At 38.3% G+C, this 14,142-nt stretch overlaps 1 long non-coding RNA gene across 1 annotated transcript in view; it reads left to right on the forward strand.

Moving 5' to 3' along the window:
- The window catches only part of LOC105744456 (uncharacterized), a 55,926-nt gene that overhangs the window by 17,981 nt on the left and 23,803 nt on the right, over positions 1–14,142 (forward strand). The window contains exon 2 of the long non-coding RNA XR_001117526.4: positions 803–1,012. This is a non-coding gene — a long non-coding RNA (uncharacterized lncRNA). The remainder of the gene's footprint in view (positions 1–802; positions 1,013–14,142) is intronic.

The following is a 14,142-nucleotide window of genomic DNA, read 5'->3' on the forward strand; positions in this document are numbered from 1 at the left end:
GAATTGACTTCAAAAAAAGTCCCTAGATCTCTATAAAGAAGAGAAATAGAAAACTAAATTCCTGGTTAATAGAAAAGAAGAAGGTAATTAATATGCATTTATGGACATGCTAGCATCGTTCATGGTTGGAAGGAAGACTTCCTCCAGCAAGTGTAATTCAGTTCTGCTGCCTTCCATCACAATGTTTAAGATTGGGTTATTCTCTTAGGATAAAATGCAGAAATAGGAACAGACCAACCATATTGAACCATTCATATAACATCTGGTATAAGAAATCAAGGCACTAGAGTGTAAGATTTATTCTAAAGAAGTTTTCCAGGGACTATTAAAATATCATTCAGATGGTCAAGAGCCAACAGATTCAGTCTGAATGAGGAAGTGGGAGACATGGACCTTCCACTGCAGCAGAGCAGTAAATTTCAAAGTTTTAAAATTTGGTGGAGAAGGAGTCCTAGTCATAGACAGAATTCAGTGAGTTGCTGTGTGAGAGGGACCTGAAATAGAATGAAAACAGAAGCCAGGCTTCAGGGAAGGTCACCAATATGGATGTGTAAATCACCAAGATTGATGGCTCATTAGGGCAGAATGTGTTTTTCAAAGATAGTCAAACATTATCTCCCATATTACATGCTCTTCTTACAGTATAACCTTGACACTCCTCCCATCTAGAGGTACTATCTAAGCCCCACTTCTTGAAGCTGGACAGCTTTTGTGATTGTTTTGATCAATCAATGAGAGGGATTCTATGTGAATTCCAAGACCGGGTCATAAAAGGCATACATGTCTTCTGTTTTGTTTCCAGGAACACTTGCTCTTACAGCCTTCAGTTATCAGATAAGTTCTCTGACTGCCAGGAAGCCACCAAGCTGTGAGAAGGCCAATTTACCCCATGCAGAGGGACCCTTTGAAGAGTCCCTGAGACTACATGGAGAGTGAGATTCCCAGACAGCTCTCAGCTGCTCCGGCCATCATCTGTGCATACTCACCCCCAAATTAATGATATGCAGAAACTGTGAGTGATAATAAAATGATTCTTGTTGTTTTAAGTCACTATTTTGGAGGTTGTTTGTTATATCTGTGTGGCAGTTTGATATTATTTATGAATTCCAAAAAGAGTAGAGATTGTGTTTGTGAACTGGTCTGTTCCTCTGGGCATATTAGATTGTATTGAATTCAGAAGTTTCACTCTTACTTGATTAAATAATGATTAAGACTTTGATTGGGCAACATCAGTAGGACATTAAGTATCCACTTCTTTGGTGGGTGGGGACTCACAGAGAAAATGACGTGGCAAAGGAGAAAGTTAGAGTTTTGATCCTGGAACATGGGAAGTAAGCACACAGAGAAGCAGATATATGAGGAAAGACAGACGTCTCCATTAGACACAACAGAGGCCCCAGGAAGAGAGATGAGCCATTCACCTGACAGTTTACAGCTGACCTTTGATTGTATTAGACTCAGATGAGTTGTTTGATTAAATTATGTTAAGATTAGGGCTTTGATTCAACCATGCCATTATAGTGCAACTCAGCATTGAGTCCCAGCCCCATTGGTGGGCTGATAAAACAGACTCTTACATGGAAGTAGATACACAGAGAAGATATATAGAGGATCCTGCAGCCCTGGGAAGAGGATGAGCCTGATAGTTTACAGCTGACCTTGTGAAGAGAGCAGAGCAACTGAACCCAGAAAGAAACAAGCCCCAGAGAAAGAGAGACAAGCCCTATGCCAGCTTACAACTGAAATCAGAAGAAGCTGGGACCATGGAGTCTTAAGAGGAAAGAGGAAGGCTCAACCCTTGCAGACATTGCCTACCATCTTGCTCCAACGTGTGGCAACAGACTTTGGGTGAGAAAGTACCTCCTATGATACCTTGAGTTAGACTCTTTAGGGCCTTGTAACTGTAAGCTTTTACCTTAATTAAATACCCTTTATAAAAGCCAACAGATTTCTGGTACTTTGCATTCGTACCCTTTTGGCTGACTAATACACCCAGGAATATATGACTAGAATAGCAGGATAAAGAGAAAAGCAGAGATTCAGGGCCAACATACTTGAGAAATGTGAAGGCGTGTCTGGGAGCAAAAAAAGTCAGTGAGACTGGGAAGAAGATGCAGTGACTATGTGGTACAGATTTTAAAGAAAAAGGTGATGGAAGTATAATAGCCCTGACCTGTATGTGCACTCCATAGACCTAGGAAGAACAAGAAAAAGTGCAGTGGAAAGATCTTGAGGGGGATGCTATCATTCATGGCTACATTTTCATTAGGGTGGAGAGGCAGAGGGAGAATGGAAAAGAATTCCCTGACCTGGGAGAAGAAATTTGTGAAGAGGGGCACACAGAACAATCAAGAGGGGATGTGTCAGGGCTAAACTGAAGGCAGATGAATGAGATGAACAGGAAGTCAAAGAGCTGGAGCCATGAGCGTACATTGTGGATTCCAGTGGAGCATGGGAAAGGAAGACGGAGTGAGGTAAATTGCAGGGACAAGATGATATGGACTTGGTTGGGCAGTGGACTAACCATCCCAAGGGTTACAGTATATTCTTATTTATAGGCCTCGGCTCATTTAAATTCCCTCCAAGAAACAAGTCGGCTTGAATTATCTTTTCCATTTGCCCTCAGACTTGAGCTTCTAGCTGATAGGAAGGCATAGGCCCAATTTACAGACCTATTTAAAGAGCTTAATTATATACTCTGTTTCTGTGATATTTTTCATTTTCATTAGTCTTGTCTTTCCAACTAGTCTGTAAACTCCTTAAAGACAGAAAGCACGACCCTCTTCAACATACTTGATAGGATCTATTACATAGAAAGTTCACTTTGCTTACTTAACAAGTCCTAGCAAATTAACAGAAAGAAAGAGCAGAAAAGTAGTAACAAATACCAGAATAGTTGATTTAGGGGACCATTTTGTCAGATTACTAAAAGATTGCCTGGATGGGACACTCTGATGGTTTGAAGTCCAGTGGGGTAGAAGTCACTATAGTCTGAAAAGACTTGCCCAGGGCTAAGGCTGAAGTTTTGTGGGACCTGAAGTTTATGCAATTTGAGGTATGTGTCTGTGTATGTATGAGCTCACTTTAAGAAATGCATACAAAATTACAAATAAAAATTAGGTACAAAATGAATATTTATTTAGAATATGAGGGAATGCCCTTAAATCAGAAAAAAACTACACATTTACAAAAGTTGACAAGTACCACAAATATCTCTGGATTAGGATTGATGAGAATTTAATGTTTTTTCATGTCTGATGATTGCAAACATTTTCCACAGACAAACACATGAATCCCTACATTTCCAACCTTGTTTCACATCCATTACTGCTGTTGGTCACACCTTCTCACAGTGAGAGCTCTGGTCCTGAACTCTGTCAGACAGTTTGATGATGGACAGGAGACCTTCTAGAGCTATTTCTATACCAAGATGGATAACAATAATGTGATTACATGCTGAAACTAAAACAAAAGCTTCCCTAATTCTAGCTCCCCTCAAATGCTCACAAACTTTCTAACTCCACCTAACACAAGGGGTGATATGACAGAGGGATCATAGGAATGGAAAAATTAGTGGTCTTAAGGGATTACTATTATAGTGTCGTACTTTTGCATGACCATAAGAACCCTTTGTAAGGGCTTCTAGAACCTTGGAAAAGGCCCTTCCCAGGACTCATGACAGACCCTGAAGCTTAAGCTTCATTTGCTTCATGGGAAGTCTGTCTCTGTACAGATGAAAGGAAATAATAATTTGGATAAATATTGTCAAATAACAATAATGGCAGAGTTGGATTATGGTTGGGTTATTTCAAACTCTGAAAGACAATCAATACTGGAGAATGATCCTCATGTTTCTAATTTAGTAAATGTTTTAGACATTGGTTGGGAGAAATCGAAAACCAGAAAAGTGGAAGATTGTGTTCTTTCATGTTCAAGAGTGCAGATAAAGGTAGTCAGCCCAGGAAAGTCAGAAATCCAAGTTCTTTCTATCCTGTGAGACCACAGTGTATGCCTCCATTCTTAAAGCCAACGCATGGTCCACGATGCAGCTAAAGCTGCAGCATTATGTCAGCCTTCCAGTCAGAAGCAATGAGGAAGCTAGAGAGAAGGGTACTCCCTCTACAGTTATGTTTCAAGTTACACACACTCATCCACTTGCATGTGATTGGCCAGCTCTCAATGATTCTTGTGTCCACACCATGCTGCAAGTGGGGAGCTGGGAAATGTAGTCTTTATTCTGGGTGACCACATGCTCAACTGAAAATTAGGAATTTTATGATTGAGAAAAAGTGTATAATTGAGATTGGGACAATTTGCCACCTTTGCTCCAGGAAACCTGTGATATAGTATGCCAGAAAAACTGGATAACTTGTGATCTCAGCTTATAAGGTCACTAACTCAGGGACCAAATATACACAGTTTTTAAAACAATGAAAATATGGTTAGAGAGGTGGGGATTGGAGAGTTCTTCCTGATCCAAAATTAGGATCTCTGCCACCAAAAAATGGATTACTCCTTCTCTAAAGAAAGTCCACTCCACACAGTCACCTACCTGATTCTTGCATTTTGAATTTGGCATAATTTGATGTATGTGCAGAACAAAACTTCAAGTTCCTAAACTGGTTGCAAAGTAAAAACATTGTCCTAATGCACTTCCTGCTGAAGCTTCTTAACCAGTCCTCATATGAAACCCCACATGGTATATTAAGTATGAGTCTCTATCCCTCATTGCCCAACAGCTTTACCAGTTAAGTAGCATGGTCACAAGCATCTAGCCTTCTTGCATATTTAAATAGATAACAGGAGAGGTACTATAAGTTATATAGGTAAGCATCTCCTCTGAATCCCCAAGAAATACTCCCCACCATGGTTCCAGAGCCAGTTCAACTAGAAGGTAGAAGCAAAAATGCATAATGCTGAATGTTTGGGCTCTATCTCTGCATGCAGGGAAATACTGACTATTCCCTAACTCAACTTCCTGCTTGTCCTCTTGACCTGGTACTACAGTGTATTCCCCTGAGTAAGCAGAACAATATTTTAAAATAAATTTAAACATCTTGTAAGCTTCAAGACCTTACAGTATCTACCTGACTCTCTGGACTCTTCTGTTACCAGTCCAAACTCTAGCCCCATCCTCACTTCCAACCACACTGACCTTCTTTCTGCTTCTTGAACATAACAAACTTATTTCCACTTCAGAGTCTCTATACTTGTTCATTGTTCATCCTGAAGTGCTTTTCCCCTTGACCCTCAAATCAAAGAGCATCTCCTCAGAGATATCTTCCCCTCACCACTGCATCCCTCTCTACTTTAATATAGCCTATGCATAAATTCAAACTTATTCTATATCCAAGTATGACTAGAAAACCAATTGAGAGGTATAAACTCTATAGGCTTTGGATATTCGGGGAGGATGCAATGCATGCAAATGTGTTAAGCTTACCTGGAATGTGGGGGGTTCGTGTTAAAAGCTTACCTGGAATGTGGGGGATATGTGTTAATTCAAGCTTACCTGGAGGAAATAACCTAATACTCACATAAAACACGTGAAGAAACTAACAAAAAGTCTTTTTGCATAGAAGCACCATTTGACTTCCCGCTCTTACATCCTCTGTATAAAATTCTATTCAGGGCTCAGTTTTGATCAGGACAAGAGTCCACCAAGTCCGGTCGGTTGAAATAAATCTTCCTTCTCAGAATTCTTGCATCCTGGCCTTCGATACTGTGTACACTTGACTTCTCTCTGCTATGACACTTTTTTCTCCTACATTATTTCCTTCAAAGAAATTAGCACATCTGGCTTTAGTTTTGTTCTCACTCTCCCACCAGAATGTGAGTTCCATAAAGGCAGAGCCTTGGTCTTCACATCTACATCCCAAATAACGAAGCAGGTCTTGGCTTATGCTAAGCACACAACAAACATTTGTGGCTTGAATTGATGGAACAAATAATTTTTAATCATACCCATTTTCCCAATTTTATATTTTAAGGTTAACATTTTATCTTTCTCATCTTGCATTATAAGATGACAAGTCAGCAATTCATGATTTAAAGGGGAGTTAGTAGAGAAGGGGGGGAATGTGTCCTTCTGTCTTTATCTATTTAATTTAGCTTGATGATGAGAACTACAATTGACCTCAGATGCCCAGGGCTATGTAGGAAAGGATTGAGGGGAAATTTGTGGGGTAAGCAGGAAGATACTTTCGCACATAATGGTCCATTTGAAGATGGAAGTTAGCCTATCTTTTGACTGGGAGGTTTAGCACTCATCTCAGCTCCTCTGGAAAGAGTAGAGGAAGCATTTAAGAGACTTAACTTTTTCATCCCTCCAGGGCACCTTTATGAGGCAGGTGCTAAGGAATTAGTCACATATTCAGTTGGTATCAGAACACCATGACATTATTCTCCACAGATATGGGTTCTAGGACCCCGGATTATGAAGATTTTTGGTTATCTTTTCCATTTGCTCTCAGACTATCAAGGATAAGGAAATCTCATTATCTTTTGAAACAGTGCCTTGTCTTTAAAAGTCCTCAAGTGCTGCCTATTCCTGATTTATTCTCCAGGAGCATTTTTATTTTTAGCTTTGCTACTTGCAACTAAAAAGTTTAGCTCATTCCCCAAGGAAATGTAACAGCCTTTTTCCTGGGAATGAAACCTAGAAACATTTGTCCTGAGTTATATCCCTCCTATTCAGGGTGTGCGCACAGATTCTGTAGGACATTTCCAGGGCATTGTTTGACATTTAGAGGTAACATGTAAAATTAAGTATATGGTAACTTTGTCATACATTGAATTGATGTGAGCCATGCTTAAGCTAAGAGACACAAGATTTTTTATTTCTCCCATAGCAAGAAATTATATCTTGTAACATGTGCTTGGTAATTACACATCTTTGCGTGGGCATCCATGCCATATGCATAATACACCCTGGTGGCACCATTTCAAGGTTGCAGAGTCACATTTTGTAGACGAATCATTTATAATCACCACTGCTACTGCAGCATTGTCTGTCATGCTTTGTTCTGCATTGGTGTTTCTATAATGGATTTAAAAGTTGCTAAGTGATTTCTTTGAAATACAAGTTAATGCTAGGGCATTTGTGATATTTTTAAAGGACTGTCTCGAAATGACACCTTGTACCTTGGAAAAGGTTTAAGATGAGGGAGAAAAAAAGAATGCAAACCAAATTTCTTATATGGGTTATATTATTAACCACTTGTCATAACAGTAGCACAATATGGTAAAATTTATAAAGACATATGAACAGTTTTGTACATTTCTACCAGGGCAGTTTACCTCTTTGAAAATGAGGAGTCTGATGATGTGACAGGGCTAAGATATTTTTATTTGTTTAGTTCAATTTGGTCACATTATAAGACATATGAAGTTTCATTCATTAATTCATTCATACTTTCCTTTATTTTTTTATTTGATTCTCAACAAAACTTATTATAACAGAATCAGAACAACAAAGTGGTTAAAAGCAAACTTTCTTGAGTGTGAGAATATGGTAGGCCTAGGTTACAATCCTAGCTCTACTACTCCCTAGTTCTGTGACCTCCAAGATCACTTAACATTTCTGTACCTCAGTTTTCTCATCTGTGAAATGTGGACAATGACAGCCCTTCCTCATCAGGTGGTTGTTAGGATTAAATGAGATAAATTAATATGATGCACTTACCAGAATCTGACAATGATAATTGCTCTGTATTAGACATTATTTCTATTGTAATCATTTTCAGATCAGATTATAGGTTCAGAGAGGTAACGTAATTAACCCAAGTTTACACTGTTAGCAAGGATTTGACCTGGAATGTGAACTCAGGTATCTCTGACTCCAGAAGTCATGCTCTTGGGAGTGGATGTGGCTCAAGCTTCCCACATGGAAGGTCCTGGATTCCGTCCCTGGTGCCTCCTAGAAAAAAAACAAAAACAAGCAAAACAAAAGAAAAAACCAACACAGGGGAGCCATGTGGCTAGTGACTGAGTGTCAGCTTCCCACATATGAAGTTCTGGGTTCAATCCCTGGCCCCCAGTAACTCGAAACAAAAACAAACAAACAAATAAAAAAAGGAGTCATGCTCTTAGATTGGCATCACAGCTCAGAGAAGAGAAAAACAGTCCACCTATGCAGGGTGATTGTGAGGATCACCTGCAACCATTTTGATGAATATATAACTTTATGCAAAGGTAAGCTATTATTGATTGTATAGATTTTAATAGGTTGGGAACCTATGCTTACCCTAAGATAAGCCTGAGCAATGCTGTGACAGAAATTGAATAGCAATTCACCAAACCCATCTCCTCTTTCTCCTAGGCAAGGCATAGACTACAGTTGCCTACTCCATTGCATTCAGGGGTGTCATGTAACTGAGTTCTGGCCTCTGAAATTTGAGTGCTGAGCATCATTTCCAAGTCTGACATAAAAGCCTTCTATGTGCAATATTCTTCATGGTTTTTTTACCTTCTGCTAGTTGGAAAGATGATGATCCCCAGGGCAGCCACAAGAGAGAAAAAGCCTGAATCCTTGAAAAACTGCTTAGAGAAGAGCCATGCACAATTCAGGAACTGTCAGTTTGGAACTCATCTGAAAGAGAAATAAACTTCTATTATTTTGAGCCCCCAATATTGTGGGGTTTAAGTATTATAGGAACTAGTGTTAGTTTTATTCGTACAATTGCCCAGTGCCAGCTCCCTGGGCTGAATAAATAGGTTATAACTGCATTGGACACATGGGATGCAAGTGTTAACTTCTTTTACCTCTGTGTTCAGTAGCATATAACAAACCCCTTTGCATTCTACATGGGATACACATTTCACCTTGGCCATCCCATATTTTCTAAATATCTAAAACATATCTTTTTAAAAAGATTAGAGTCATAGAATGTGAGAGTGAGGAAAGATTTTTAAAGTCACCTAATTTGGGAAGTAGATATGGCTCAAGCAATTGAGCTCCTGCCTGCCACATGGGAAGTCCCAGGTTCGGTTCCCAGTGCCTCCTAAAGAGAAGAGCAGACACAGAACACTCAGCAAATGGACACAGAGAACAGACAGCAAGCACAAACAACAAGGGGGAGGGATAAATAAATAACATAAAAATATTTTTTTAAAAGTCACCTAATTCAATTCTTCAAAGCTTGCATCATAGCTACAGCATCCCTACATGGCATAAATCCCTGCAGTAACAGTAAATTCACTTTTGGACTGCTCTGTTATGAAGCAACAGTCATTAATCCTAGAGAGCATATGATAAAGAAAAAAGTTCAAGACTTATGGCCCCTGTCTATATCCAAATATAGATGTGTTTTGGTCCATCCACTGCCTTTGTGTTTTTTGTTTTTTAGGAGATAATGGGGACTGGACCCAGGACCTTGTATGTAGGAAGCAGGCGCTCAACCACTTGAGCTACATCTGCTCCCCCTGCCTTTGTTTTAATTTTAATTTCACAGGTACTCTCCAATGTTCCACAAGCCTCCCCACTCCCTATTGTCACCTCCTGCTCTTTCACACATTTGTGTAAATTTTCTGTTCTCTGAAGCCTTTGGGTTTGTGTTACTTGTTGACCTTGAAGTCAAAGGAATTTGTTTAATCCTCAGCTCCACACCTTTTTTGAATTTCGCAAATTTAGACAAGTTCTTTAATCTCCATCAGATTAAATTTTCTCATTTTTAAAATAGGTTTAGGATTCTGGCCTCTCTTATAGCTGGTAACTATGAGGGATAAATAAGATAATGGGCTATGGAAATTTAAGATATCAGAATTACCATTGGAACAATACATAACATTTATTACTTCCATGTAATTTATATCTTCCAAATAAAAATCTTTGAAATACTGAAGAAAATGATAACATAATTCCTGTGGCTTTTCTTCCCTAGGCTAAAATTTCCCACTTCTTTCTTTTTTCTTAAAGACATTATTTGAGTTGCTTTTTGGTTCTAAACCAGACAGGTAGCACAAAAGTATGATGAAGTGTGAATGGGAGCTATGGTAGATGGAAGCAGCTATGCCCAGTATAAAAAGGGAAACCTATGTACATGATTGTTACCAGGTGGTAATATTTTGTGTGGCTAGGTCTTCCAGTATTTCAAATGATACAGGCAATCAGGATTTTTATGCAAAATCTCTCAATTTTTAAATATTTTAAATTTCAACATTAACCTGAGAGTCTTTAGTTTGTAAAACTCCATCTTAAATATTTGGACTTGAGAAATATATATTTTACAGCCCAAATGTAGACATCAATAATCCATGTAAAGTTGGTACAAATGTTAATAACCATTTACTGACTATCAACATTATCAACTTTTTTGAAAGATGAATTCTAGTAATGAAAAATGATCATCTTTGTTCATTTGACATGAGATAGTTTCTTCATATGCAATATAATCTATAAGCATATTATATATTGCAGTGTATTAATTATATGTTCATTTTGTTAAATGTTCAATTTCTAAAGGATTCAAAGAGTTCATTGCCACAAACAGCTTTAATATGGGCAAAAGTAGTGGTACAGCAACAGCAAGAGATTGTGCATTGAAAGGGATCTGGAGCTCTCAGGCCCATGCTTCTTTGTCCTCCCATTCTGCGGTTGACAGGATGTGCACGATCTCTAGGTTTTGAATTACCATTGCTTGAGAGCAAGTGGAGCATCTCTGTAGCACAACGTCCCAAATCTGGTCATTGGAGAGGTTGCTTTAGTGACATAGCACATTACTGCTAAGTGACCAGCCTTAACTGGCAGAAATCCTCAGGGTCCACTGAAGCCAGGTGCAAACCACAAATCTAATCATTATTATTTAAAATACTTACAGAATGGTTCACCTTGCCCCAAAATAACTCATGGACTCATGGCTACAAATTATCATTTGCTTTGGGTTAAAATATTCCATAGCATTGGCCTAGGAGCACTGTCATGTTGGTGTTAGAGGTGTGAGAGGTGGGCATACTATCAATCTAGACAAGCTGAGATTAACCCATACTATACTCACAGTGTAATTCAGCTTCCTTTAAATTCTCTAAGGAAAAAAAAATCTATCTTACTGGATTTTTTGTTTTTGTTTTTGGACAGGCAAAATCAATTCTGCTATGACAACATCATTAAATAAGCAACAAAGTGAGTTTAAACATATACACAACCACTTAAGAGTGAATGTTATTTTAAAAAAATAAGTTTTGGCAACTAGTGTGGAATTTCTTACTTTTCTAGTTTTTAGTATGCTAGTTGCTAGGAGCAGTATACCAGAAATGGGTTGACTTTTACAATGGAACTTTATTAGGTTAAAAGCTTACAATTCTAAGGCACTTGAACATGTCCAAATTGGACACTTAAAAGTGTCCAAATCAAGGCATCAACAGAAGATCCTTTTCCCTGAGCTGCAATCAGGCACATGACAGGGCATAATCGTGGTGCCAGCTTGTCTGTCCCTTCTCTTCCAGGCCTCATTGCTATTAGGTTCTGACTAAAGTGACCTCCTCTCAGCTTCTGGCTCCTGGAGCCTTCTCTCTCAGCTTTTGGGGTTCTCTCTGTCTCTGTGGCTTTCTTTCTGTGTCTGTGACTTCTTATTTTTTATTCCCCCTCCCTTATGGCTTGCTTGCTGTCTGCTCTCTGTGTCCATTCACTGTGCATTCTTCTGTATCTGTATTTATTTTTATTTATTCCCTCCCCCCTTTGCAGCTTGCTTGTTGTCTGCTCTCTGTGTCCATTTGCTGCATGCTCTTCTTGTGTTTTTCACTTGTCTCCATTTTTGTTGGGTCACCTTGCTGAGTTGGCTCTCTACAGCACTTGTGGGCCGGGTGGCTCTCCTTAGCGTGTGGACAAAACCTGCCTTCACAAGGAGGCCCTGGGTCGTAACCCAGGGCCTCCCATCCAATCAGATGGGAGCCCAACTGATTGAGCCACAGCCTCTTCCCTGTGTCTGTGACTTTTTATTCCTCTATTTATAAAGTACTCCAATAAAAGGATTAAGACTCATCCTGGGCCATGCCCTACTGAAGTGATCTAGTCAAATGGAAGGTCCCTTAACTGAATCTAATCAAAAGATCCCATCTACAATAGTTCTACATGCACAGCAATAAATTGGCTTTAACAACAGGATTTTCTGGTGTCTACAAAACCTTCAAACTGCCACACTATACATTATTCAAGAAACTTCTTGATTCCTAGTCTTGCTAAGGGCATATTTTTAATGTATAATAGTGAGTCAGACACAATATTTAATAGTAAAAGAGAAAATATTTTCAGATAGTGGCTTTTTCTAGTACAGCGTAGCTAATTTTGGCAAAGCTTTGTCCCCAAGTTCTTTAAGTTTCAACAAGCTATTATTAGACTGCACTTTTGTTTGAGTTCTTGTGGTATGCCTTTGAAGTGACTGTAACAGGAATTATGCCTTTTTGGAAAATAATTTGGAACAATCTGAAAATGTCAGTCTACTTTTCTCCATGTTAGTGTCTCTGCCAATGGCAAAATTAATTTAGGAGAAGATTTCAGGTCGAAGGATGTTCTTGTCTTGATGAGGCTTCAAGCAGACAAAAGAACATGCTGTTCATATTATTATGTGGTTTTGTGCCTTTATATAAAAGTGATGGCAGTTGATCCAGGGCCAATAATCATGGCAGCTATGGGGTTTGAGGTGGTTTGAAGCTGTATGTACCCTAGAAAACATGTTCTTAAAGTTAAAGACCCCTTCCTGGGTCTAAGCCTATTCTAAGTAGGACATTTTGATGAGGCTACTTCAGCTAAGATATGATCTACTTCATTCAGGATGGGAATAGTTATATTACTGGGGTCCTTTATAAATGGAATGAAAACAGAGAAAGAGGGAGGGAGAGAGAAAGAGAAAGATGGGGGTGGGGGTAGAGGAAGCCATGAAAGCAAGAAGTTAAAAGCAACAAAACCTGGAAGAGAAGGGGAGATCAGCAGACGCCACCATGTGCCTTCCCATGTGGCAGAGGAGCCAAGGATTGCCAGCAGCCAGTCTTCAGGAATAAAGCACAGCCTTGATGATGTCTTGATTTGGACATTTTCCCAGACTCTAACTGTAAGCAAATTAATTCCCTTTGCTTAAGCCAAACCATTTCATGATATTGCTATAAGCAGCCTAGGAAACTAAAACAGGGCTCAAGTGGTAAAATAGCAGCAGTGCTGAAAATAGTAACTGGATTGCTCACAATGAGTTCATGGAGTTTCTGGAATTTCCATGAATAAATTTAAACATTAAAATGTATTTCATTTTAAACAAGTATAAGCAGCTGCACTAGAGGTCTTGAAGGTTCCATGAAAATTTTCCTGATTTAAAGAAACTATTACTAAATTTTACCAAACATGATAAAAATGACTGAACACAGATATATTCTCACCAAACATGTACTCTTTAAGGTCTTGGGAGCTTGGCTTAGTTTATGAGCTTCTCATCCTATATACTCATTCCATAAAGCCAGCACCCCCCCAAACTATATTTTCAGTTGCCCACCCTGATTCCTTTGAAAAGAAGGCAACCTAGAAATAATTGTACATATACATGGAAATAAGTATATTGATATTTTCTGCAACTCAGCACTCATCTTTTATTCCAACGCAGTAGCTTTCAAATATTTTTTGGTTCTGATACCTCCTAAAACAATTTTGAAAAGCTGTAACATCATCGAACATATTTAAATTCAATGTTTACTTACTTAATTAAACATACTTAAGTAAGTTTGTCTTACATTTTCATCATAAGTTTTAATGGCTGCAAAGAATGTAATTTCTCACATATTGTAAAATGTGAGTTTATAATAAAACTTTTAAATCTCTTATAAATGTATTCATAGAATCTAAATACCATATTTAATAACCAGCATAAAAATGACTTTTCCTTTAAAAGTCATCAATTAAGTATCATTTCTTTTCCTTCCTTAATTCATCTTTCTAGTCCATTTTCTCAGTGAATTTTATCCTAATATAATATATTTTATTCATGTAAGTATTTTATAGATTATCTTCTCATGCTTCTTTGCAACAAAAATAAGTTTAAAAATTTAGATTTAATTGTTTTTGATTCTTGTGGACATTAAACTTGGAGTATTATTTCCTTTCTGGATTGAGTAATTAGTATATATACTATTAGTGCACACTTGAATCAGACAATATCTTCCATA

The sequence above is a fragment of the Dasypus novemcinctus genome, chromosome 5 (genome assembly GCF_030445035.2).
Source record: "Dasypus novemcinctus isolate mDasNov1 chromosome 5, mDasNov1.1.hap2, whole genome shotgun sequence".
Classification (NCBI taxonomy): Eukaryota; Metazoa; Chordata; class Mammalia; order Cingulata; family Dasypodidae; genus Dasypus; species Dasypus novemcinctus.